We start from the raw sequence: 25,361 nt of genomic DNA on the forward strand, positions 1-25,361 counted from the left end.
TGAGGGACTGGACAGGGGCGAGAAGTGGGAGCGCGTTCCTGCCCCTGGGGTGACAGCCATGTGTCAGTTTGCCATCACCGTGAAGGCAGAGGGAAAGGAGGGGCAGGATCAAGTGGTGGATCAATTGGGGGCTTCTGATGACACCATCCCCCAAGTTTATTGTAACCTGACTGCGCTGAAGACAAATCAGCTGCTGGAATTGAGTTCTGGGGAAGTGGCAGCCTCTCAGCGAGATGATCCAAGCATTGGCATTATTTGAAGTTGGAAAAGGAGACATGGTTCGGGGGAGAAGACGAAACATGCGTTGGTGCCTCCATTACTGAAAGAATGGCCTCGGTTGGAGTTGAAGAACCAGATCTTATACCGGGTCACGTCACCCCCGGACCGATCTCGGCATTGCCAGCTGGTTTTGCCTGCGAAGTATCAGAGGATTGCGTTGAAGTCACTTCATGATGATTCTGGACATTTGGGGGTGGAAAGGACCTACGGATTGCTGAGAGACCGGTTTTACTGGCCCCATATGAAGTCAGAGGTTGAAGAATACTGCAAGTCATGCATTCACTGCATATGGCAGAAGACACTGCCTACACGGGCAGCTCTTTTGTCCCACTTGCAGAGTGCGGGGCCTCTGGGCCTGGTGTGTATGGATTTCCTGTCAATAGAACCCGATGCCAGCAACATGGCAAGTGTCTTAGTATTAAACAGACTACTGTACCAGATATGCTCAGGCTTTTCCTACCAAGAACTAGAGGGTGACTACGGTGGCAAAAGAGTTATGGGAGAAGTATTTTGTTCATTATGGCCTTCCCAGGCAGATACACAGTGACCAGGGACGGGACTTCGAAAGCAGACTCATCCATGAGTTACTGGGCATGCTTGGAGTTGCAGGGGGCATGAGCGATAGATTAGCGGGGGACTCGCCAAGTAGACCAGAAGTATCCCCAGTAGTGCCTGAGCCTGAAGAGTTAGGTGAGGAGGTACGGAGGTCTCAGAGAATTAGGAGACCACCGGATAGGTTGGCCTATGTAGCACCTGGAAAACAGGGCATGATCTCTACTGTTTTGGGGATCTATGTTACTGCCTTTTATACCTGGATTGGGCTTTGTGTTTTGCAGGAAGGGTTGGCGAATTATCTCAACATTATGAGGACATGACTAAATTTGGTGTAGGGAGAATGTAATGCGCTGTAAGGATTCACTGCTAATGTAATGGCTTCTTTGTAATGTTTCACTGCTAAGGCAAATGTAATGGCCTCTCTGTAATGTTCACTGCTGAGGTAATGGTTTCTCTCTAACAGCAGTGTTTGGGTTATGACTGGAGATAACAGGACTGTGGTATTCAGTTAGCCAATTAGGATTGTTGCTCTGACTTGCGAATCTGAAAGAAGGTTTCTCGCAGTCTTTGTCGAGGAGAGGTGAAGAGGGAAGAAACGTGTGGAGGGAGCTGGTAGACCACTGGATGGAGTGGACTGGGATCTGAGGGTCGAAAGGTCGGCGACACTCGGACGAGATCGATGGTGGAAGAATGGCGGCTGAGTAAGCTCCAACGTGCATTTTTGACTTTTTCTTGAAATGGGCTCTTTTAAAATTTTCATTGCTATCCCTATATTCAGATTAAGATTCATAAAGTTTAATCATTTAATTGCATATGGTGTACTGTCTGACATTTTGCAGTTGGGTTTGTAACTGGGATGGTACATTACACAGCATCCACACAAACATGATTTCTCTGTTTGTGGGGCCAAAGAGTGTTTTGACAAACACGAGCTGGCTGAGGCTGAGGGTTACATTTATTTTTATTTTATTTAATTTAAAAATACAGCGCAAAACAGGCTCTCTGGCCTTTCGAGATGCACTGCCCCACAATCGCAAGTTAACCCTAATCACAGGACAATTTGCAATGAAAAATTAATCTATAAACTAGATTGCCTTTGAACTATGGGAAGAAACCAGAGGACTCGGAGAAAACCCACACATCACAGGGATATAAGATATAGGAGCAGAATTAGGAAATTTGGCCTATTGCGTCAGCTCCATCTGACTCAGAATTGAACTTCAAACTCCAATGCCCCGAAGAGTAATAGCGACACACTAACCACTGTGCTACTGTGATGCTTATATAATTGCATAAGATGATAAAAGGCATAAATAGAGTAACAGCCTTTTTCCCAGGGTGGCAACAGTGAATATGAAAGGACAAATTTTGAAGGTGAATACAGGAAAATGTAGGGGGAAAAGAAAGAAGTAATTTTTCTACAGAGACTGGTACTGGTGTCTCCCCGCTTTATGAAAGTTCACTTTATGCCACTTCACTTTTACGAAAGACCTACATTAGTACCTGTTTTCGCTAACCAAAAGAAATCCGAAGAGGATTTTCACTTTTACGAAAAAAGGCGTCTGCTTTAAACTTGTGTTTACCCCGAGAAAGACTACCATGACCGTGAAGCCTTGCGCAGGCAGCTGTGTACGCATGCGTGTACGTGCCGATTTTTTTCTACAAATCGGTTTATGGCCGAATCTTCCCGATTCTGGTAAGTGAAACTACACTGTACATACGTTATTTCTACTTCATAGAGGCTGTGTATTTATCATATAATTCCTGCTTTTACTATACGTTAGTGTTAGTTTAGGTTTTATGTGGTATTTGGTATGAATTGGTAGGTTGTTTTTTGGGTCTGGGGACGCTCAAAAATCTTTCTCATATAAATTAATAGTAATTACTTCTTCACTTTACGCCATTTCAGCTTATGAAAGGTTTCATAGGAACGCTCTACTTTCAGATAGCCTGTAAGTACATGGAGCATGCTGTCGGGGGTACTGAAAGAGGCAGATGATGATAATGCCATCCGTTGGTCTCAAAGGCCAATGGAAAACAAGCCTAGGCGGAAAGCATGGAGATCAACTGAAATAATTCCAGCAGCAACCAGTGTCTTGGAAAGAATGAATAAAATGAGCTTTCCATTAATCAACCATTTGCCACATAGTTTATACAGAGCAAACATCACCATTTTGGCAGCTATTTCAGATCTAAATTCATGTTCAAGCTCAGATTCAAGTTCAATTTGTTCGTATTCAACTGTACACATGCATACCGCCAAATGAAAAATGCCAATTTGGACCAAAGTACACAACGCATGAGGTTATATTACCACAAATAACATAACAAATAATAAAATTCATTTAATGTAAACATTAAAGAGCAAGCAGTATGACACTGCAGGTGCTTCATATATGATGAGATCTGGGTGCTGGCAGGGAATTCAGAAGTCTTATGGCCTGGGAGAAACCACTCCCTTAACTTTCAGGGAATATATATAATGCCTTGTTACTCTCTGCTGAAGAAAAACTTAAATTTCCTTTTCTTTAATTAGATAGAATGTTGTTGAAAAAGAGGTACAAAATGTAGTATGCAGCATATCCAGTATCTGTTGGAAAGATCATGAAGCTACATAGCTTAGGGTGATATTGGCCTTTACGAACAGACAGAGAATCTGGGCATGGGAGTATTTCTGAAGTGTTGCAAACAGTAGGAGAGAAAGCTAGTGATTTAAAAACATTTGCAATTGGGAATTATTCTTCCTCGGATATATGACAGATAAAGGTTAGGAGCTTGTTAATATTTAGGGCTTTAGAATTGGACCCTTTCTGTTCCTCCTCCATAAGAGAAGCCTTACGTTGCTTTTCTTTCTTCTGCATCAAGTAGTGCAGGGCCAGTGCCAAGACTCCTATGTTCAAAATCACAAAGGGCAATCTTCATCTCAGTTATTCCAGACTTCCACAACAGTCATGGTGGGACTTCAGAAAACCTTGGTTAGGCCACGGCTGTGCGCTACAGGAGGAATATGATTGAACTGAAGATGGAGAAGAGGAGATTTACCAGGATCTGGACTTGGATGGAATATCTTAATTACAATGAAAGACTGGTAGGCAGGATTTATTTTCCTTAAAGCAGAGGAGGCTGAGGGGAGCCTGATAGGATTATATAAAATTATGAACAAGATGGATAGGGGAGATGGAATGAAATTTTCTCCATAACAGAGATGTCTATAACAGGAGGGTATGCATTTAAAATAAGGAATGAGAGATTTAAAAGGCAGCTATGGAAAGGAAAAATCATGCAGGGGCTGGTCGAGATCTGTAACGTACTGTTGGAGAAGGTGGTAGATGCAGGTATTTCCACAATATCTGTGAAATATCTGGGTGAATAGTTTAATCATCAGAGCAAAACCACTGTGGACTAAGTACTGGAAAGTAGGACTAGTCTGGATGGGTATTTGCTGGCTGACATGGTCATAATGTGCCAAAGGGCCTTCTTCTGTGTTGTGTTTCTCTGAATGTCCAGATGTCTTTAATTTAGTTTCAAGCTTCAAATAACTCCCATGAAAATTTTCAAGTATTTGATGATGCCTTTAAACAACAAATGTCCTGACTACTCTGCCCTGCTTTCCTGGGTGTGGCCAATGAACAAGTGCTATGTTTTATATACATGATTCTATTATACAAGGCAATAATCAATTTGAAATATGATTGTAGATGTGTGCATGATATACTATTGTTATAAGCTCCATTAACGTCACAATTGCCAATCACAACAGCTCTAATAGGCAGTTATAGTTTCATAAGCAAGAAGGAACCTGCTGGAAGAACTCAGTGGGTTAAGCATCTGAGTTTCAACTCAAAATGTCAACAATTCCCTTCCACCCACAGATGTTGCTCAACCCAGTGAGTTCCTCTAGCTCAGGGGCTCCCAGCCTGGGGTCCATGGATCCCTTGGGTAATGGTAGGTTGGGAAACTCTGCTCTAGCTGTTTGTATGTTGCTCTGGATTGCTACATTTGCGGACTCTTGTGTCTTCATTTATAGTTCTGATGTGGTAGGAAGAGCCAAAGATGATATCAGGATTTTTTATTGACACCATAATAGTCGTTTAATACCTTGATCAGAAGTGTACTGGAAACAAATGCAAGGTTCAACCAAATGGTATAAATAAATTCATATCCTATAACTCTACAATTCTCTGACATTGCTGAAACCTGTCAACCGGATGTTTCTGGCCAAGACCCTTTATAAAGACATCCTGATGAAGAGTCTCAGCCTGAAATGTCAACTCTTCTTTTTCTTCCATAGCTGCTGCCCGACTTGTTGATTTCTCCAGCATTTTGTGTGTATTGCTCCAGATTTTCTGGATCTGCAGTCTCCCTTCTGTCTCCAGAACATTAGAGTCCTTCTGGAAAATATGCAAAAATATTTTTGCAAAAATACTCGAAGATTTATCTTTCAGCCATTAAATTCAAATGACAATGTGCGGGAGGAACTGTTCCTCAGATAAATGCCTGCCAGTGCTGTGATAAGGAGAATGGGACCTGAACGTTATCACTAAAATATTAATTCAAATCTATTTTTAAAACCACTCATACTTGACTTCAGTTTGGCTAAATTATCCTAAAAAATGTTCAAATTAAGGTACAATACACTTGTCAATTAAATATTTAAATACATTTTCATTTCCTTGATCAAAGGAGGTAGTATTATTTTATCGTCCATTTTGTTAGCTATTTGACCAATTACATGAAAAGAATTTGGTTTTCAAAAAAAAAGCAGCCATAATGCATCTGTATTTCCATGTAACAGCACTGGTTAACGTTTCAGTATTGAGCTGTAAAGGAAGAAAAATCACTTCAGTGTGAAAGCAAATCCAGGAAGTCTCTTTATATTTGTTTTATGATAAATCAATATTCTAATATTTGATTGGAAATATTATTGTTATCTTGCACAAAAATGTAAAGGATCTTACACAAAGAAATGAAGAATCAAAAATGGTAGTGATAATCAAGTCAACTTAATGGGTTTTTGAAACAAACTTTTTGTTAACATTTAAAACTGCAGACTCTTTATTTGCCTCATTAATCTGTTTTCAAACTGTGATGTCATGTTGACTGAATTTTTTACCAACCAAATAGAAGTGATAATATTGAACCATTATGGATTCATAATTTTCTTTTCCAAGTTTTCATCATCAATATATTAGTTAAAAGAATTGAGGCAATTTAAACTTTCTTAGAGTTTGTATTTTTTAATTCTTCTGTTAATAGAAGGATGCACGTTTTATTCATTGTTTGACTTTCTCCTCTGCACTCTTTGGAGCGAGGATCCTAGTCAGGATTGCAGGTTTCAATGACTTTCTGTGAAAAGATAGGAATGTATGGTACATAAAGATTATTTTTGAAGATTTATCCATATATTACCTGATGCACCATCAATAACTCTCGGAGATGGGAGGCAAACGATAGGCTTTTATTACCTGCAAGAAATGACCACACAACATCCTGGAGACTGAGGGAGGAGCAGTGCCTCCAATCCCCTTTATATAGGGGTCTGTGGGAGGAGCCACAGGAGCAGTCAGCAGAGGGGCGTGTCCAGACAGGTATATGTAGTTCACCACATTACCCAAACAAAGTAAACTTCATGATCATGTTTTTTTAAAATTCCAAATGATTTGTCATGAGTAATTCAACAAGAAATCTCCAAAAGTATTTAAAAAACTCTTAAAGGTGACTTTTTTTTTCAAATTGTCAAAGGTTTGGGTTTCTGGAAATCACTGCCATTTATTGTAGTGGACCTAATATTCTTATATTCTATTTTCCACTTTACATTAACATAATTTCAAATTCCAATAAAAGAATGAATGAAGACATCTACAAAAATAACATTAAGTCTTATTAGTTTATTATGACCTTTTAATCTGAGAATACGTGATCTTGCATTGCTGATGCTTTCCGGAGAACATAAGTCACCCGGGCCAGAATGCTAAAAGGCCTAGACAGAGTAGATGTGGAAAGGATGTTTCCCATGGTGTAGGAGTCAAGGACAAAAGGGCACAGTCTCAGGATAGAGGCTCATCCATTTAAAACAGAGATGCAGAAGAATTTCTTTAGCCAGAGGGTGGTGAATTTGGGGAATTTATTACCACAGGCTTCTGTAGAGGCCAGGTCTTTGGGTGCGTTTAAGGTAGAGCCTGATAGTTTCTTGATTGGACATGGCATCAAATGTTATGGGGAGATGGCCAGGGAGTAGGGCTGAGTAGGGAAAAAAAAGGATCACCTATGATCGAATGGTGAGCAGACTCAATGGGCCCTTTGGCCTAATTCTGCTCCTATGTCTTATGGTTTTGTAGTCTTTCCTGATGTTTTCTATGAGTCCTGCTTATGATCAATTAATCAATATTGAAATCCCCTTCCTGTTTCATCCACCCTTTTTATTTAAAATTCTTATTCTCCTTTCAGCCACAGTTCAGTCTTAGCAAGAACACCCTACTTCCTTGTGCCTATTTAGTAGCTTCAGCCATCTCTGATGAGTAATACACAATAAATATAAATACATAAGATAGCTGGTCAATGTCAATGTCAGTGGGCTAGGACAATGGTCAAGGTTAAATCTGATATCTCACCAAAATCAAATCTCATATCTCAGCAATTGGCTTCATGCACCATTCCATGCAAAACATTCTCTAATCAACTAACAAAATCCATGGTTGAGAATGACTCCTAGCTAGTAATTGTATGGCTGTGATTGTCTCATACATTCCCACATCTCATAACTTGTAATTACTCCCAGCTATTCATCAGTACATTACTTAAAAACACCGCAGCACATTCAGTAATATAATTTACTCAAAAAGTTGACCTTGAGCAATGAGAATCGTCTATTTTATTCTAGATATAACCTCAAATAATAACTATCCCCTTTATTTCCCTCAACTTCAGTTTTAACTCATTGATGCCACACTCAGTTAAATGCTGATTCAATTTCAAGGGTTGTCACTTCATTCACCCTTGCAATTTGGCTTTTTATCTGGTCATATTTGAACCACAGTGCAAAACTAACCATTTCCCTTACTCTAATAAAAGATCAAGTCCGATGTTTTTATATATATGTTCTGATTAACATCTAGTACCTGAATGAAATTTTAACATTCATTAGATTTTTCTGAGACATAAAAGTGAATTCCATACATTTGTTACAAGTAAAAGACAAAGTAAGTAGAATGACAGACAAATGATGATGAACACATAAAGGGGCTTAATTCTCAAACTAGGAAACTCATTAATTATGCTTTCTATAATTGGTTTCTGTGAAAACAACTTATTAAATAGCACGAGTAATCAAATTTCTTTCCAAATATTGCCTGAATCCATTATTTTTCTTGTACCAGCAAGAAATAGCAAGCAATGCAGAATGAAAGTAACATAATATCCCTCAGGCACATAAGATAAATTCACAATAAGCTACAATTTACCAATATCTTGACTGACCGGGTAGGCCTATTTTCTCTGTCTGCTCCTGCCCCACTGAATCCTTGTCCACATACCTCGACTCCATGTTATACCCCTTAGTTCAGTCCCTTCCCACCTACATCCTGGAGACAAACTGTCAAATGACACCGTTTATAAGCCTACTGAGTCCCATGGTTATTTTGATTATGCCTCTTCCTACCATAGCTCCTGTAAAAATGCTATTCCATTGTTGCCTCTGCCACATCTGTTTCCAGAATGTGGCTTTCCATTCCAGGATATGAGATGTCCTCCTTATTTAAAGAGTGGGCTTCCCTCCCTCTACTATCCTAGTTGCCTTCACTTGCATCTCCTCCACTTCCTGTACATCTGCACCCATCCTACATTCCTGCTGTCTTAGTAGTGATGAGTCCCTCTTGTCCTTACTTACCACCCCATCAGCCTCCGCATCCAACATGTTAACTTCTGCAATCTCCAAAGAGATCCTATCACTAAACATATCTTTACCTCTCAATAACTCTCCGCTCTCCACAGGGATCACTCCCTCTGCAAATCCCTGGTCCTTTCATTCCTCTTCAGTAAGATCCCTTCAGGCACTTATCCCTGGAAGAGTCCTAAGTGCTACACCTGCCCATACACCTCCTCCCTCACCTCCATTCAGGGCCTCAAACAGTCCTTCCATGTGAGGCAACACTTCACCTGCAAATCTGCTTGAGTTGTCTATCGTGTCCGGTGCTCCCGATGCAGCCTCCTCTACAATGGTGAGACCATTGTAAATTGGAGGACCGCTTTGTCGAGCACCATCCACCACAAGCGGGGCTTCCCAGAGCCAAAAATTTTAATTCCAATTCCCATTCCCACTTTGACGTGTCGATCCATGACCTCTTCTTGTGTCACAATGGAGAAGCAACATTTTATGCTCTGTCTGAGTACCATCCAAAATGATGGTATGAATATTGATTTCTCCTTCTGGTAAACAAATTCCATCCCTCCCTCTATTCCACACTCTGACCTTTTACTCCTTCTCACCTGCCTATTACTTCCTCCTGGGCATCCTCTTCCTTTCTCATATGGTCCACTCTGCTCTCCAATCAGATTCTTCCTTCTCCAGTCCTTGACCTCTCCCACCCACCTGGCTTCACCTATTACCTTCTAGCTAGACTCTTTTCTCCACCCCCATAACTTTTTTATTCTGGCATCTTCTCCCTTCCATCTCAGTCCTGATTGAGGGTCTCGGCCCACAACATCGACTGTTTATTCTTTTCCGTAGATGCTTCCTGATCTGCTGAGTTTCTCCAGTGCTTTGTGTGTGTTGCTTTGGAGTTTCAGATCTGCAGACTTTTCTGTGTTTGAGATTGAGTACAATAAACTAGTAGCTGTACTCTGCTTCTGAAAGTTATTGTTTTTTGTAGTTAAAAGCCAACACATACAGTATTCCTTTCACTATCACTTGTCTTAGTTCCTCAGTAATGTCTCTTTGTCACATGACTTAGCTATCAATTTTCACTTTCACAGGTAACTCCATGGCTTTAGAAAGGAAATATACACTCAGTAGCCACTTTATTACATACACCGATACACTTGCTCATTAATATACCTAAACAGCCAATCATATGGCAGAAACTCATTGCATAAAAACATGCAGACATGGTCAAGAGGTTTCGTTGTTCTTCACACCAAATATCAGAATGGGTAAGAAATGTGCTCTAACTGACTTTGACTTTTGAGTGATTGTTGGTGCCAAAAGGGGTGGTTTGAGTAGCTCAGATCCTGCTGATATCCTGCAATTTTCATGCACGATAGTCTCCAGGGTTTATAGAAAATGGTGCAAGAAGCATAAAAAACATCTACTAAGTGGCAGTTATGTGGGTGAAAACACTTTGTTAATGAGAGAAGTCAGAGGAGAAGGCCAACTGGTTCAAGCTGACCAGAAGGTGACAATAACTCAAATAACCATGTGTTACAATAGTGTTTTCACTGTTTACAAACATGCAATTGACGCTATTTAAAAACTGATTGCTTTAAGCATAGCGTAGCGTCTAACAGCCATGTATGTGCAAATGACTGACACTAGTTAGAAACTGTTTGGTAACTGTCTCCTATCTCAGTTAAAAGGCACTGTGTCGCAAATAAATAAAGGGAATCCCAGCTATTTTCTTGATTTTTGTTCTTTAAGAGTTGTCCTAAATAAATGGGGCCCCCGATTAACGGATGGCTCAATTAACCATAATCCACTGTATTTAATTCTCAAATGTAACCATTTTCTTGAATTTAATTCATCCATGTACAGCCTGCAAACAACATATGTCAGTACATAGAAGTAAATTTCACTATGAGTGCGAGGCCTAAATTACTGATATCTAAAGTGTACTCGCAAGACTATCTAATCCTCATTAAGTAAGATACTTATCCCTCTGATCATTTCTCTTACATCCTTACAAAAATAGTTTTGTTGAGAAAAGGTTCTGCAGATTTTGAAATCTGGAACAAAAAGCAAATTGTAGGAGGAACTCAGGAGGTCAAGTAGCATCTATGGAGGCAAAGGAATGTTTGACATTTTGGGTTTCCCCAAAACACCTCCCACAAATGCTGTTGGACTTGCTCAGTTCCTTCAGCAGCTTGATTTTGGCAACACATTTTTGGCGTCCTCATGAATGGTTGTCGATCTGTTTCTCCTTTCACAGATGCTACTTCATTTACTCAGTATTTCTAACGCTTTTATTTTTTATTTAAAATTTTCAGCATCAATAGAACTTTGTTTTCAATGATTATCAAAAGAGGCTACGTCAAAGTAAAAACAACACTGCATATCCTTAAAGGAAAGAATGCTGAAGTGGAATCAGTTTACTGAAATCGATGTGGGAGTAACTGGGACTTTACAAAGGACAACACAGGAGGCAGCAGACTCCACAGTTTCCTCCGGAGATGTTGACATCCAGGAACTTGAAACTGCTCAGCCTTTTCATTTCTGATCCCCATTATGAAAACTGGTGTGTGTTCCATTGACTTTCCCTTCCTAAAGCCTATAATCAATTTCTTGAATGTAAGGTTGTTACTGCGACACCACCCAACCAGCTGATCTATCTCGCTCTTCTACACCTCATCATTACCATAAGAACGTGATTGTGGACTGAGGGCCTTGGATACTCAGTAGTTCCAACATTTTCTTTTTTATGTTGGAAAGGAGAGATGGAAGTCTGGAACTCCTGACTTGTTAGTCTGATGACTTTCACAGCTAGCAGTAAACGTTACTTGATGAACGCTGAATGAGTATGGAGATTGTCTCTTTCTTCCTTGAGTAAATTCCACACCATCCATTTCTCAATTGATATGTGTGAGGCAGATAATGCCAGTGTTAAAGGTATATTCTCAAAAATGATTTCCTCCAACTTTACAGAGAAAGACTGATGCCTAAATTCTCCTTATTGAGTTGAATGGAACATCTACTCAACATTGAAAACTTCCAATTAGCCTGTTTGAAGCAAGTAGGTTAAAACATAATGAGGACTTTATTGGATTCAGATTTATCTATTACATGTACATTGAACGTACAGTGAAATGCATGGCTTGCATTAACAACCAACACACCCGAGGATGTGCTGGTGCGGCCTGCAGGTGTTGCTACACAATCTGGAGCCAACAGAGCAAGCCCACAATGTTCAAAAGAACAACACAAGCAGCAGCAACAAATCAACAACAGCAAAACAAGCCCCTTTTCCACCATCCCACGCACCAACCCAATCACACACACACAGACAGGATTCTAGCCCAATATCAGGCTTCCTCCAGGCCTCCAGTTCTTGGTCCCAGACTCTTAGACTCACAAACATCAAGCCTCCAATCTCTGTTAACTGGCCCAGACTTCCGGAATCACAGACATCAAGCCTTTGACCTCCGGACAAGCCAACCCAAGGGCTTTAACTTTTGGGCCTTTACCTCCGCACTTACCTGCTTCAGTCGTCAACCTTCGGGCTCCTACCTCCGGACTTGCTGAGCTCTGGACTTTGACCTTTAGACTTCACCAATTTCTGGGTAACAACCCCAGGACTTTCCGATCTTGCACCTGACCTTCAGGCCTAGACTTCCAGATTTGCATTGACCTCTGACCCCAGTAACCTGGGGGAGGTAGTTACCAGTCCCTGCCTGAGACTGTTCAATTAGTACAAATTAACTTCTACCTCTCCCTCATCCCTGGTCCTAACCCCTTATATGAATAAATATAGGAATGAACTATACAAACAACGTGCAAGACAAAAAATTATTTTAATTGATTGAAGACTAAAGCAACATGAAATATGCAAAGATGGTTGAACATAGAACATAGCACAATGCAGCACAGGCCTTTCAGTCCATGATGTTGTGCAAACGTTTAAATCGACTCTAAGATGAACCTAACCTTTCTCTTTTCTTTATGTGAGTTCCTTATATGTCCTTAATGTATCTGCCTCTATCACCACTGCTGGCCCCATGTTCCATGCATGTACATCTATCCATGTAAAAAACATACCTCTGATATCCCAGCTCTTCTCTCCTCCAGTCACCTTAAATTTTGTTTTTTGCTTTGGCCAATGGAACCCTAGGAAAAAGGTTCTGGCTGTTCACTCTGTCTATGTCTCTATCATTTTGTACACCTCTATCAGATGACCTCTCATCCTCATTTGCTCCAAAGAGAAAAGCCTTAGCTTTAAACAACACACACAAAGTGCTGGTGGAACACAGCAGGCCAGGCAGTATCTATAGGAAGAAGCACTGTCGACGTTTCGGGCTGAGACCCTTCGTCAGGAATAACTGAAAGGGAAGATTTAAGAGATTTGAAAGTAGTGGAAGGGGGGCGGGGGAAATGCGAAATAATAGGAGAAGACCGGAGGGGGTGGGATGAAGCTAAGAGCTGGAAAGGTGATTGGCGAAAGTGATACAGAGCTGGAGAAGGGAAAAGATCATGGGACGGGAGGCCTTGGGAGAAAGAAAGGGGGAGTGGGGAAGCACCAGAGGGAGATGGAGAACAGGCAAACAACTAAATATGTCAGGGATGGGGTAAGAAGGGGAGGAGGGGCATTAACGGAAGTTAGAGAAGTCAATGTTCATGCCATCAGGTTGGAGGCTACCCAGCCGGTTTATAAGGTATTGTTCCTCCAACCTGAGTTTGGATTCATTTTGACAATAGAGGAGGCCATGGATAGACATATCAGAATGGGAATGGGACGTGGAATTAAAATGTGTGGCCACTGGGAGATCCTGCTTTTTCTGGCGGACTGAGTGTAGGTGTTCAGCGAAACGGTCTCCCAGTCTGCGTCGGGTCTCACCAATATATAAAAGGCCACAACGGGAGCACCGGACACAGTATACCACACCAGCCGACTCACAGGTGAAGTGTTGCTTCAACTGGAAGGACTGTCTGGGGCCCTGAATGGTGGTGAGGGAGGAAGTGTAAGGGCAGGCGTAGCACTTGTTCCGCTTACAAGGATAAGTGCCAGGAGGGAGATCAGTGGGAAGGGATGGGGAGGATGAGTGGACAAGGGAGTCGCGTAGGGAGCGATCCCTGCGAAAAGCAGAAAGGGGGGGAGGGAAAAATGTGTTTGGTAGTGGGATCCCGTTGGAGGTGGCGGAAGTTATGGAGAATTATATGTTGGACCTGGAGGCTGGTGGGGTGGTAGGTGAGGACAAGGGGAACCCTATCCCGAGTGGATATCCCCACATCCAACGGGATCCCACTACCAAGCACATCTTTCCCTCCCCCCCCCTTTTTCTGCTTTCTGCTTTCAGTTGTTTGCCTGTTCTCCATCTCCCTCTGGTGCTTCCCCCCCCTCCCCCTTTCTTTCTCCCAAGGCCTCCCGTCCCATGATCCTTTCCCTTCTCCAGCTCTGTATCATTTTCGCCAATCACCTTTCCAGCTCTTAGCTTCATCCCACCCCCTCCGGTCTTCTCCTATCAGTTTGCATTTTCCCCTCCCCCCACTACTTTCAAATCTCTTACTATCTTTCCTATCAGTTAGTCCTGATGAAGGGTCTCGGCCCAAAATATCGACAGTGCTTCTCCTTATAGATGCTGCCTGGCCTGCTGTGTTCCACCAGCATTTTGTGTGTGTTGTTTGAATTTCCAGCATCTGCAGATTTCCTCGTGTAAGCCTTAGCTTTGCTCAGTTTTTTCCTCATACACCTGCTCTCGAATCCAGGCATCCTGGTAAATCTCCTCTGCACCATCCCTATAGCTTCTACATCCTTCCTATAATGAGGGGACCAGAACTGAACACAGTAAGTGTGGTCTAAATAGAGTTTCAAGGAGCTGCAATATTACCTTGTAGCTCTTGAACTTAATCACCCGACTAATGAAAGTTATCTTACCATATGCGTTCTTAACAACCCTATCAACTTGTTGGTTAATAAAATGTGCCATTAGATTCCCAATTCCCTATTAAGTGTATATTTTGAAATAAATATGAATGTAATACTTTTATTTGTTCCATTGTTTGAATTGTTTAGGTGGATCTAATTATGAGGCCAGATCATGCTGTTTGTTCCACCTCCAAACTCATGATTTGTGGGGATGCATCTTTCAACAACCTCCAGACGTAAATTCAATAAACCTTCGGCAGCTGAGTTTGGTCATGGGATTTGATCGGGTTTTCACATGATTAACTCTGAGGCTACTCATCCTGACAACCTTTGACATCTCTCACTGTCAGATCTGCAACAAGCAGAGAACGCTGGAAACACAGCGGGACAAGCAGCATTTGTGAGAAGATCTGTGGAATAGTTTCAGGTTGAAGGCCCCTCATCAAAATCATTTCATTCTGTTGAAGGTTCTTCCACATGAAATATTCACTCGTTCTTTCCTTCCAGAAATATTGCCTGATTTACTGAGAATATAGGCATTTAAAAAAATCTATTATCAGGTTTATTACACTGGCGTAAGACTAGAAGACCATTAGACATAGGAGCAGAATTAAGCCATTCAGCCCATCAGGTCTGTTCCACCATTCCATCATGGCTGATCCTGGATCCCACTCAACCCCAAACACCTGCCTTCTTGCCGTATCATTTGATGCCCTGACCGATCAGGAAACTATCAATTTCTGCCTTAAATATACCGATGGGCTTGGCCTCCACCGCAGTCTGTTGTAGAGCATACCACAGATTCACTACTCTCTTCCTCAAAAAATTCCTCCTCACCTCTGTTCTAAAAGGTCACCCCTCAATTCTCAGGGTGTGTCCTCTAGTCCTGGATACCCTCAGCACAGGGAACATCCTCTTCACATCTACCCTATCTAGATTATTCAACATTTAGTAGGTTTCTATGAGATGCCCCTGCAATCTTCTAAATTCCGATGAGTACAGGTCCAAAGTTGCTAAACCCCTTCATTCCTGGAATTATCCTCATAAACCTCCTCTTGACTCTCTCCAATGTCAACACATTCTTTCTGAGATATGGGGCCCAAAACTGTTGACAGTACTCTAGGTGCAGCCTGATTAGTGTCTTATAAAGACTCTCCATTACCTCCTTGCTTTTAAATTCTATTCTCCATGAAATATATGCTAAGATTGCATTTGTCTTCTTTACCACAGACTCAACCTGTAAATTAATCTTCTAGGAGTCTTGCACAAGGACTCCTAAGTCCCCCTGCAGCTCTAATTTTTGAACCTCCTCCCCATTTAGATAACAGTCCACACTATTGTTCCTTTTACTAAAATGCATTATCATTCATTTCCCAACACTATATTCCAACTGCCACTGTATTGCCCATTCTTCCAATCTAAGTCTTGCTGCAATTGCATTGCTTCCTCAGCACTACCTACGCCTCCACCTATCTTTGTATCATTCGTAAACGTTACCACAAAGCCATCAACTCCATCATCCAAATCATTGACAAACAATGTGAAAAATAGCAGTCCCAATATTGACTGCTGAAGAACACTATTAGCTGCTGGCAGCCAACCAAAAAAGGTCCTTTTTATTCCCAATCGCTGCCTCCTGCCTGTCAGCCATTCCTCTATCCAAGCCAGTATCTTTCCTGTAACACCATAGGATTTTATAGGAACATAGAAAACCTACAGCACAATACAGGCCTTTTGGCCCACAAAGTTGTGCCGAAATTATCCCAACCTTAGAAATTACTAGGCTTACCCATAGACCTCTGTTTTTCTAAGCTCCATGTACCTATCCAAAAGTCTCTTAAAAGATGTTATCATATCTGTCTCCCCCACCGTTGGCAGCAGCACATTCCACGCACTCACCACTCTCTGAATAAAAACTTATCCCTGACATCTCCTCTGTACCTACTCCCCAACAATTCAAATCTGTGTCCTCTTGTGGCAATCATTTCAGCCCTGGGAAAAAGCTTCTGACTATCCACATGATCAATGCCTCTCATCATCTTATACACCTCTATCAGGTCACCCCTCATCCTCCATCGCTCCAAGGAGAAAATGCCAAGTTCACTCAACCTATTCTCATAAGGCATGCACCACAATCCAGGCAACATCCTTGTAAATCTCCTCTGAACCCTTTCTATGGCTTCCACATTCTTCCTGTAGTGAGGTGACCAGAACTGAGCATAGTACTCCAATGGGGTCTGACCAGGATCCTATATAGCTGCAGAATTACTTCTTGACTCTTAAATTCAATTCCACAATTGATGAAGGCCAATACATTGTATGCCTTCTTAACCACAGAGTCAACCTGCGTAGCTGCTTTGAGCGTCCTATGGACTTGGACCACAAGCTGCCTCTGATCCTCCACGCTGCCAAGAGTCTTACCATTAATACTATATTCTGCCATCATATTTGACCTAACAAAATGAACCACTTCACATTTATCTGTGTTGAACTCCATCTGCCACTTCTCAGCCCAGTTTTGTATCCTATCAATGCCCCGCTGTAACCTCTGACAGCCCTCCACACTATCCATAACACCTCCAACCTTTGTGTCAACAGCAAACTTGCTAACCCATCCCTCCACTTCCTCATCCATGTCATTTATAAAAATCATGAAGAATAAGGTTCCAGAACAGATCCCTGAGGCACACCACTGGTCACCAAACTCCATGCAGAATATGACCCATCTACAACCACGCTTTGCCTTCTGTGGGAGAGCCAGTTCTGGATCCACAAAGCAATGTCCCCTTGGATCCCATGCCTCCTTACTTTCTCAATAAGCCTTGCATGGGGTACCTTATGAAATGCCTTGCTGAAATCCATATATACTACATCTATTACTCTTCCTTCCTTGATGTGTTTAGTCACATCCTAAAAAATTCAATCAAGCTCATAAGGCACAACCTGCCCTTGACAAAGCCGTGCTGACTATTCCTAATATATTATACCTCTCCAAATGTTCATAAATCCTGCCTCTCAGGATTTTCTCCATCAACTAACCTACCACTGAGGTAAGACTCTCTGGTCTATAATTTCCTGGGCTAACTCAACTCTCTTTCTTAAATAAAGGAACAACATCCGCAACCCTCCAATCCTCCAGAACCGCTTCTGTCCCCATTAATGATGCAAAGATCAGTGCCAGAGGCTCAACAAGCTCCTCCTTCACCTCCCAACTTGATGCTTTCCAAAAGCTCCAGCACATCCTCTTCCTTAATATCTACATGCTCAAGCTTTTCAGTCTGCTGTAAGTCATCACTACAATCACCAAGATCCTTTTCCATAGTGAATACTGAAGTATTCATTAAGTACCTCTGCTATTTCCTCTGGTTCCATACACACTTACCCACTATCACACTTGATAGGTCCTATTCTTTTACGACTTATCCTCTTGCTCTTCACTTGCCTTGGGGTTTTCCTTAATCCTGCCCACCAAGGCCTTCTCATGGCCCCTTCTGGCTCTCCTAATTTCCTTCTTATGCTCCTTCCTAGTAGCCTTATAATCATCTAGATGCCTAACATTACCTAGCTCTCTGAACCTTTCGTAAGCTTTTCTTTTCTTCTTGACTAGATTTATTACAGCTTTTGTACACCACGCTTCCAGTACCCTACCATAACTTCCCTGTCTCATTGGAATGTACCTATACAGCTCTCCACACAATTTTCCCCTGAACATTTGCCGCATTTCTTTTGTACTCTTCCCTGAGAACATTTGTTTCCAATTTAAGCTTCTAATTTCCTGCCTGATAGCCTCATAATTCCCCTTACTCCAGTTAAATACTTTTCTAACTCGCCTCTCTCTCCAATGCTATTGTAAAGGAGATAGAATTATGATCGCTATCTTCAAAATGCTCTCCCACTGAGAGATCTGACACCTAATCAGGTTCATTTCCCAATACCAAATCAAGTACAGCCTCTCGTCTTGTAGGAATTAAAATCTCCCATCATGACAACTCTGTTATTATCACTCCTTTCCAGGATCTGTTTCCCTATCTGCTCCTCGATATTCCTGTTACTATTGGGCGGCCTATAAAAAACACCCAGTTATTGACCCCTTCTTATTCCTAATCTCCACCCACAGAGACTCCATAGACAATCCCTCCATGGTGTCCACCTTTTCTGCAGCTGTGACAGTGCCACACTCCCACCTCTTTTGTCTCCCTCCCTGTCCTTTCTGAAACATCTACTGTACAACTTGGCACTTGAAGTAACCACTCCTGTCCCTGAGCCATCCAAGTCTCTGTAATGGCCACCACATCATGACTCCAAGTACTGATCCACACTCTAAGCTCATCTGCTTTGTTCACAATACTCCTTGCATTAAAATAGACACATCTCAAATCTTTGCTCTGGGCACGTCCCTTCTCTATCTCCTGCCTGTCCTCCCTCTTGCACTGTCTACAATTTTTCTCTAATTGTATGCTTATCAAATGCCTTGTGAAAATCGAAGTAAATGACATCCACTGCCTCTCCTTTGTCCACCTTGCTTGTTATTTCCTTGAAGAACTCCAACAGATTTGTCAGGCAATTTTTTCCTTTCCAGGAATGATGTTGACTTTGACTTATTTTATCATTGGTCTTCAAGCAGCCCGAAACCTCATCCTTAATAATAGACTCCAACACTTTCCCAACCACTGAGGTTAGGCTAACTGGCCTATAATTTCTTTTCTTTTGCATTCCTCCCTTCTTGAAGAGTGGAGTGACATTTGGAATCTTCTATTCCTCCAGGACCATGACAGAATCAAGTGATTCTTGAAAGATCATGACCAATTCATCTATTACCTCTTCAGTAATCTCTCCAGACTTTGGGATGTTGTCCATTTTGCCCAGGTAACCTTAGAGTTTGCTTAGCACTTTTTCCTTTGTAATAGCAATGGCACTCACTCCTGCTCCCTGATACTCATAGACCTCTGGCACACTGCTAGTGTCTTCCACAGTGAAGACTACTGCAAAGTACCCATTAAATTCATCTGCCACTTCTTTGTCCCCCAATACTACCTCACCAGCATCATTTTCCAGTGGTCCAATATCAACTCTAACCTCCCTTTTACTCTTTATATCACTTGTGCTATATGTTACGAAATTTGTTAACTTAGCAGCGACAGTTCGATACAATGCATGAGAATATAGAAAGAAAGAATGAATAAATAAATTGCAGTATGTGTGTGTGTATATCAAATCTAGTAAAGCAGTGCAAATACAGAAATAATATATATATATTTATTTAAAAAACTGAGGTAATGTTCATGGGGTCAATGTCAATTTTGAAATCGGATGGCAGAGGGGAAGAAGCTATTTCTGAATTGCTGATTGTGTGCCTTAAGGCTTCTGTACCTCCTTCCTGATGGTAACAATGAAAAGAGGGCATGCACTGGGTGATGGGTGCATTTAATAATAGACATCACCTTTCTGAGCACCGCTCCTTGAAGATGTCTTGGGTACTGTGGAGGCTAGTACACAAGATGGAGCTGACTGATTTTACAGCTTTCTGGAGCTTCTTTCAGTCCTGTGTAGTACCCCACCCCCCCATACCAGACAAAATGTAGCCTATCAGAATGCTCTTCATGGTACATCGATGGAAGTTTTTGAGTTTTTTTGTTGGTAAAACAAATGTTTTCAAACTCCTAATGAAATATAAGCGTTGACTGGTCTTCTTTATAGCTACATTGATATGTTGGGAACATGTTAGATCCTCAAAGACCTTGACACTCAGGAACTTGAAACTGCTCACTCTCTCCACTTCTGATCCGTCTATGAGGATTAATTTGTGTTCCCTCCTCTTACCCTCCCTGAAGTGTAAGAGTAAGTCAATGTTTTTAACTATCTAATAATCAGACAGGTAAAATAATTAAAGTAAACTTTAAAAATTAAAGGCAATTAAAATAATACAAAAAGTATTTAATTACAAGAACTTTAAACTATTTGTCATTAAATAAAATTATCAACTCAGTGTGAAATAAAGAAAGGCCAGGGTTTGCTCCCAGATGGATAGGACCACAGATGGTAATCGTAATCAATGATACTTATATCTGTATGCAGACTCGGTGAGGCAGCCAAAAGCATACGACTCACCCTCTTGTTGCTCCCACAGACAGAGCAGGAGTTCATGTATACCCAGTAACCATTGTTACATACCCCGTGGGTACCTTGTGACTGTTTTATGAGCATGATGTAACGGTTTTGTGATGGTGGGGTGATATAATTTCCTGCCAATGTGAGGTCACATGATGTAATTTTCCCACCAGTGAGAGGTCATGTGATGGCCTGTTTCAACAGGTATAAAAGGGGAAAGCCTTGTTGTGACGCAGGTCAGTTTGTGGTTTAATTCATCAGTTACTCCGTTCTGCTGCGTATTCGTCTCATGACACACTTTTGTTTTAAAGTGGAGTTTTACTTTCTGCCTTAAGTCTTAAAGGTTATTGCCGGCAGTTCCACAACGCTGCCAGTTTTAGTCCAGTCGGAGAGTGAAGAATTTAACGAAGTACGGAAAACCCAAAGGTTCGAGAAAAGTTGATGTCGTTGGTGGTTTACTACAGGATCGACCTTATTGAATCCTCATTCAAGGAGGTATTAACCTGCATCTGAGATAGCCCCTGCATAGTGAAAGCAGAAAGGGTTGGATGCTGCGTTTCGCCAAGGAGAAGCTAAGTGCCTTTAAGCCATTTTTAATTTCCTTCATCATAAATCCTTCAGGAAAGGCATATTTTGGCTAGGATCAGCAGTAACGTCATATCATCAAGGAACTCGTTACTTCAGGAAAGTCTCTCCTAATTGACTGTGTAAATCATTTGGTCTTTTGCATTTATTGTTTTAAGAACTGTGTTCACATTAATCGCTTTAAGAACTGTTTGAGTTGCTGCATAGCAGTTATCTTCCGGTCAAGTTAGTCATTGTTTACTTTTCATTTGTCGTTGAGCTGAGTTTTAAATAAATGTTTCTTTGTTTATAAAAAAAGTCTCAATTCTATATTCATTGTTGCCGTATCATAACGCCATGTAATTACAGAGAACCTAAGAGAGGAACACCAGCCAGCCACTCCAGACCTGACCACAGCTGATGAAAACATAACCGGAGGAAATGCAAAGACAGAAGACCTGGAGTGTGTGGCAGAAGATACAGAGAGTGTGATGGAAACCTGTGAATAGCATGTTAAAGTGTGATTGTGATGGTACTCTGCAATGAAGGCTAGTTGCTGAAGGTAGATGAATAGTTTAATAGCATAGAATAGAAAAGACATTTGGAAAATAGATGGGGAGGGACCTTTAAGTTAATGAAGAGATAGCAAGTTCCCCAACTTCGATGGCATTTCAGTCTACACACGGCATCTGAATGCAGTCACCCCCCAGTCTGAATGAGGAGCAAATCCAAATAAGCTGGGCCCTTTCAGCAGTCGGGCTGGTGATCAACTGGACAGTTTGGAAGAGGGTGCCACCGGGGAGAGGTCCTTGCAGTCATTTACATAGAGACCACCCCAAACTCGACCTGTGAGTCAAATGCACTTATCTTACTGGTGCCCCGGAAAGAGAGAATTTTAGTGATGAGAGAATGAAAGAGTGAAGACAAGGAATGTGATTAAGCTGCAATCAGCCTGCAGGGAAAGAGCCAACAGGCACACAAAAGAAGCCGCATTTCTAAAGACTTATTCAAATTTCAGGAACAACCTCTCAGCTTAACATTTGGTAGTTAGTGATTAGGAAATGCTAGGGTAGATATCGAGGCACACAAAATTGGGAAGGAATTTCAAGGGAGGGTGTTTTTGCTGCTCTATTTGAGTAGATTCTCCTTTCATGGTACAAAATTTATTTTTGTCCAGGAGGGCCAAGAGCAGGGGCTTCTCTGCAGACTAGAAATGGAGTCATGTTAGGCTACATCCACACTAGTCCGGATAATTTTGAAAACACCGGTTTCGCGTAGAAATGATAGGCATCCAGACTATGGGTTTTTTAAAATATCTCTGTCCACACTAAAACGGATATTTTGGCAAATCTCCTCCTACTGCGCATGTGCAGGACACATCTATTGAAAACAAGTGACATGTTTGGTGTCGAATCTCGCTTTGAAAGATTTGCTATGCGTTTGTTCAGTTACAGACTAGAAAAACTTAAATGACAGACAGCTGTTGGCTCTCGCGCAGGAGGACTTAAAGTAAAAAAAAAATATTGGAGTGTATGGAGGCAACCAACAGGGAGTTCATGGACAGTAAGACCCGGCTGATGACAAATATTGAAAAACTGACTAACTCTGTTGCATTAATAAAGCACCTTGTTAAATGTATAAAACATGTCTGCACCAGTGTTATCTTGTATTTCTATACAATGTTACAGTAGGCTGTTACACATCTATTGTCAGAGAAGTACTTGCATAAATAGGTAAACCACCTTCATATGAGCAAGGACAGAAAACAGGGAAAAGTGAGTATACTTATTTATTCAGTAAGTTATGGGTCAAAGTATTTGGTGATTACATTTCTAACTCTTCTGGCCTCAGTCTCATTGTCATCCGTTCTGAAATTGTTTGGTTGCGTTCAAGAAAACAATGAAATTCCGCACTGCTGCCACAATCTGTTCCAGCACGTCATGACAGTGTTTTTAGATTTCTCCGGTTACCCCATCCACACTGCTCTGGCCAAGCAGCGTTTTCAAAATTACACACCCTGGAGAGCGTTTTTGAAATTTTCCGGTTTTGAGGGATGAAAACGCCCTTTTAGTGTGGACGGAGGGTAAAAACAAAGACAAAAAGCTTCAGTTATGGATTTATCCATTGTACTGTTGACGTAGCCTTAGTGTTTTTATCTTTAGGGACTTAGGGCAGATCAGCAGCTGAGGTAAGGACCTAAATGTGCAGTTTGGGGAAAACAATTCAGGGAAAGGAATCTGATTACCTACCCTATCCATGACTCTTGTAATTTTTTACACTGTTATCATGTCGCTGCATAGCCTTCGTCACTCAGAAAAAAATAACCTCTGCTTACAGCTAATATACTCTAATCCAGATCAGTTCTAGGTGAACCTCTTCTGCACCTTCTGCAAAACTTGCAAGTCATTCCTGTACCACAGGAAATCTAACCTGTCCAAAGTTCCATTCTGCCACAACATGATTGCTGCATCTTAATATTCCACTCTGTTACATTTCTCATGCCACTTATTTAAACAATTTACCCATATGATTTGCACTTCTGAATTCAGCAACCATGTGGTCACACTTTAGAAGCTGTCACTGTGTCTTTTTTCTTGAAGACATAATGGACTTTTGTAAATTAAAGACACCATGAGTGGCAGATTTTGTGGCCAATAGTGACACTGCAGTTTCTGGATTACCATGCAACATTGTAAAACATTGTGTTGCAGTTAATACAACCTGAACAATATAGAAACTTGCAATTCTTGTGAAATCCAGTGATTGCACCCTGGCAAGAGAGAATAATAAGTTTGTATTTGCTTTTAAGAAAGCGTTAATGATCTTTCTTTGCCACAGTGAGTGGGAAAATGTGAAATGTAAATATTTCCACCTCCAGCAGATACTCGTTTTACGTCCTCCCCCACCCACCCGCCCACCTTCCCATGGTGTTCTTAACACCCACTATCCACTGATGATGTCTTTTGGAATTTCCAACAGTCCAACAGTTTTGCTTGCTTTCTTCAATGAGACCCTCCAAGACAACTTGGTATGTGTTTGTGCATCTCAACATCTTCCACATCTTCTCCAAGGACCCCCAGGATGATGTATGTCACGCATTCAGTCTTCCAGCTGAACTGCAAGTTAGAGAAATGTCAGTTCCACACCCCAGCTATTTCCTTCCTGGTTACATCCTTTCACCCCAGGGCATAACTATGGAGCCAGAGGAAATGTGTTCTGTCATTGAATGGGCCTGACCATGCTCTAACAGTTGCAGATTCTTGGACTTCTCCAACTTCTACTGTTAGCTGATTGCAAACTACAGCCATGTTGCTCCTTTTCTTCCCTCCCTTAACAAACCACTTACCTCACAGGTAACCTGGTGTGCTGCTGTGGACTATGCTTTTGAGGAGTTCAAGATGCTTCACCACTGTTCCATTCTCCACCATCCAAAACACCTATGGACCTTTTGTGGTAGAGATAGAAACATCTGACGTGGGTGCTGAGGACCGGACGGAAAGACACACCTTGTGCTTTCTTCTCACCCAGGTTCTGTTTATGGGGTAGGACACAGGGAGCTATTCACCAAATGACCTTTTGAGGAATGGAGACATTAACTTATGGAAAACACTAAGCTCTTCATGATCTGGACTGACCATCATAATTTCATCTTCACTCAGCAGACCCGCCAACTCAACCCATGTCAGGGTTGCTGGGCCCTCTTCTTCAAACAATTCAACTTCACCATTTCCAACTGATCTGACTCCAAGAATACTAAGGCAGGCACCCTATCACCATGGTTCAACTCAGCTAAAATGGAGATTGACACTCAGTTCATCATTCCATCCTCCCATATCCTCACCTGGATCATCTGGGATGTTGAGACCAAGATCTGCCAGGACCTACAGCATGAGCCTGTTCTGGCCAACTCACCTGACAACATGCCGGCAGCTATGCGTACTGAGACACTCCAGTGGGCCCACTTCACAGCCTTCCAGCCTTCCAGGTGCACCATGGACTCTGGATTTTCTGTGATGCCAGTTTTGTTGGCCCACCACGATCACAGATGTCTGTCAGTTTGTCTCTACC

The sequence above is a fragment of the Hemitrygon akajei genome, chromosome 11, assembly GCF_048418815.1.
Source record: "Hemitrygon akajei chromosome 11, sHemAka1.3, whole genome shotgun sequence".
Lineage (NCBI taxonomy): Eukaryota > Metazoa > Chordata > Chondrichthyes > Myliobatiformes > Dasyatidae > Hemitrygon > Hemitrygon akajei.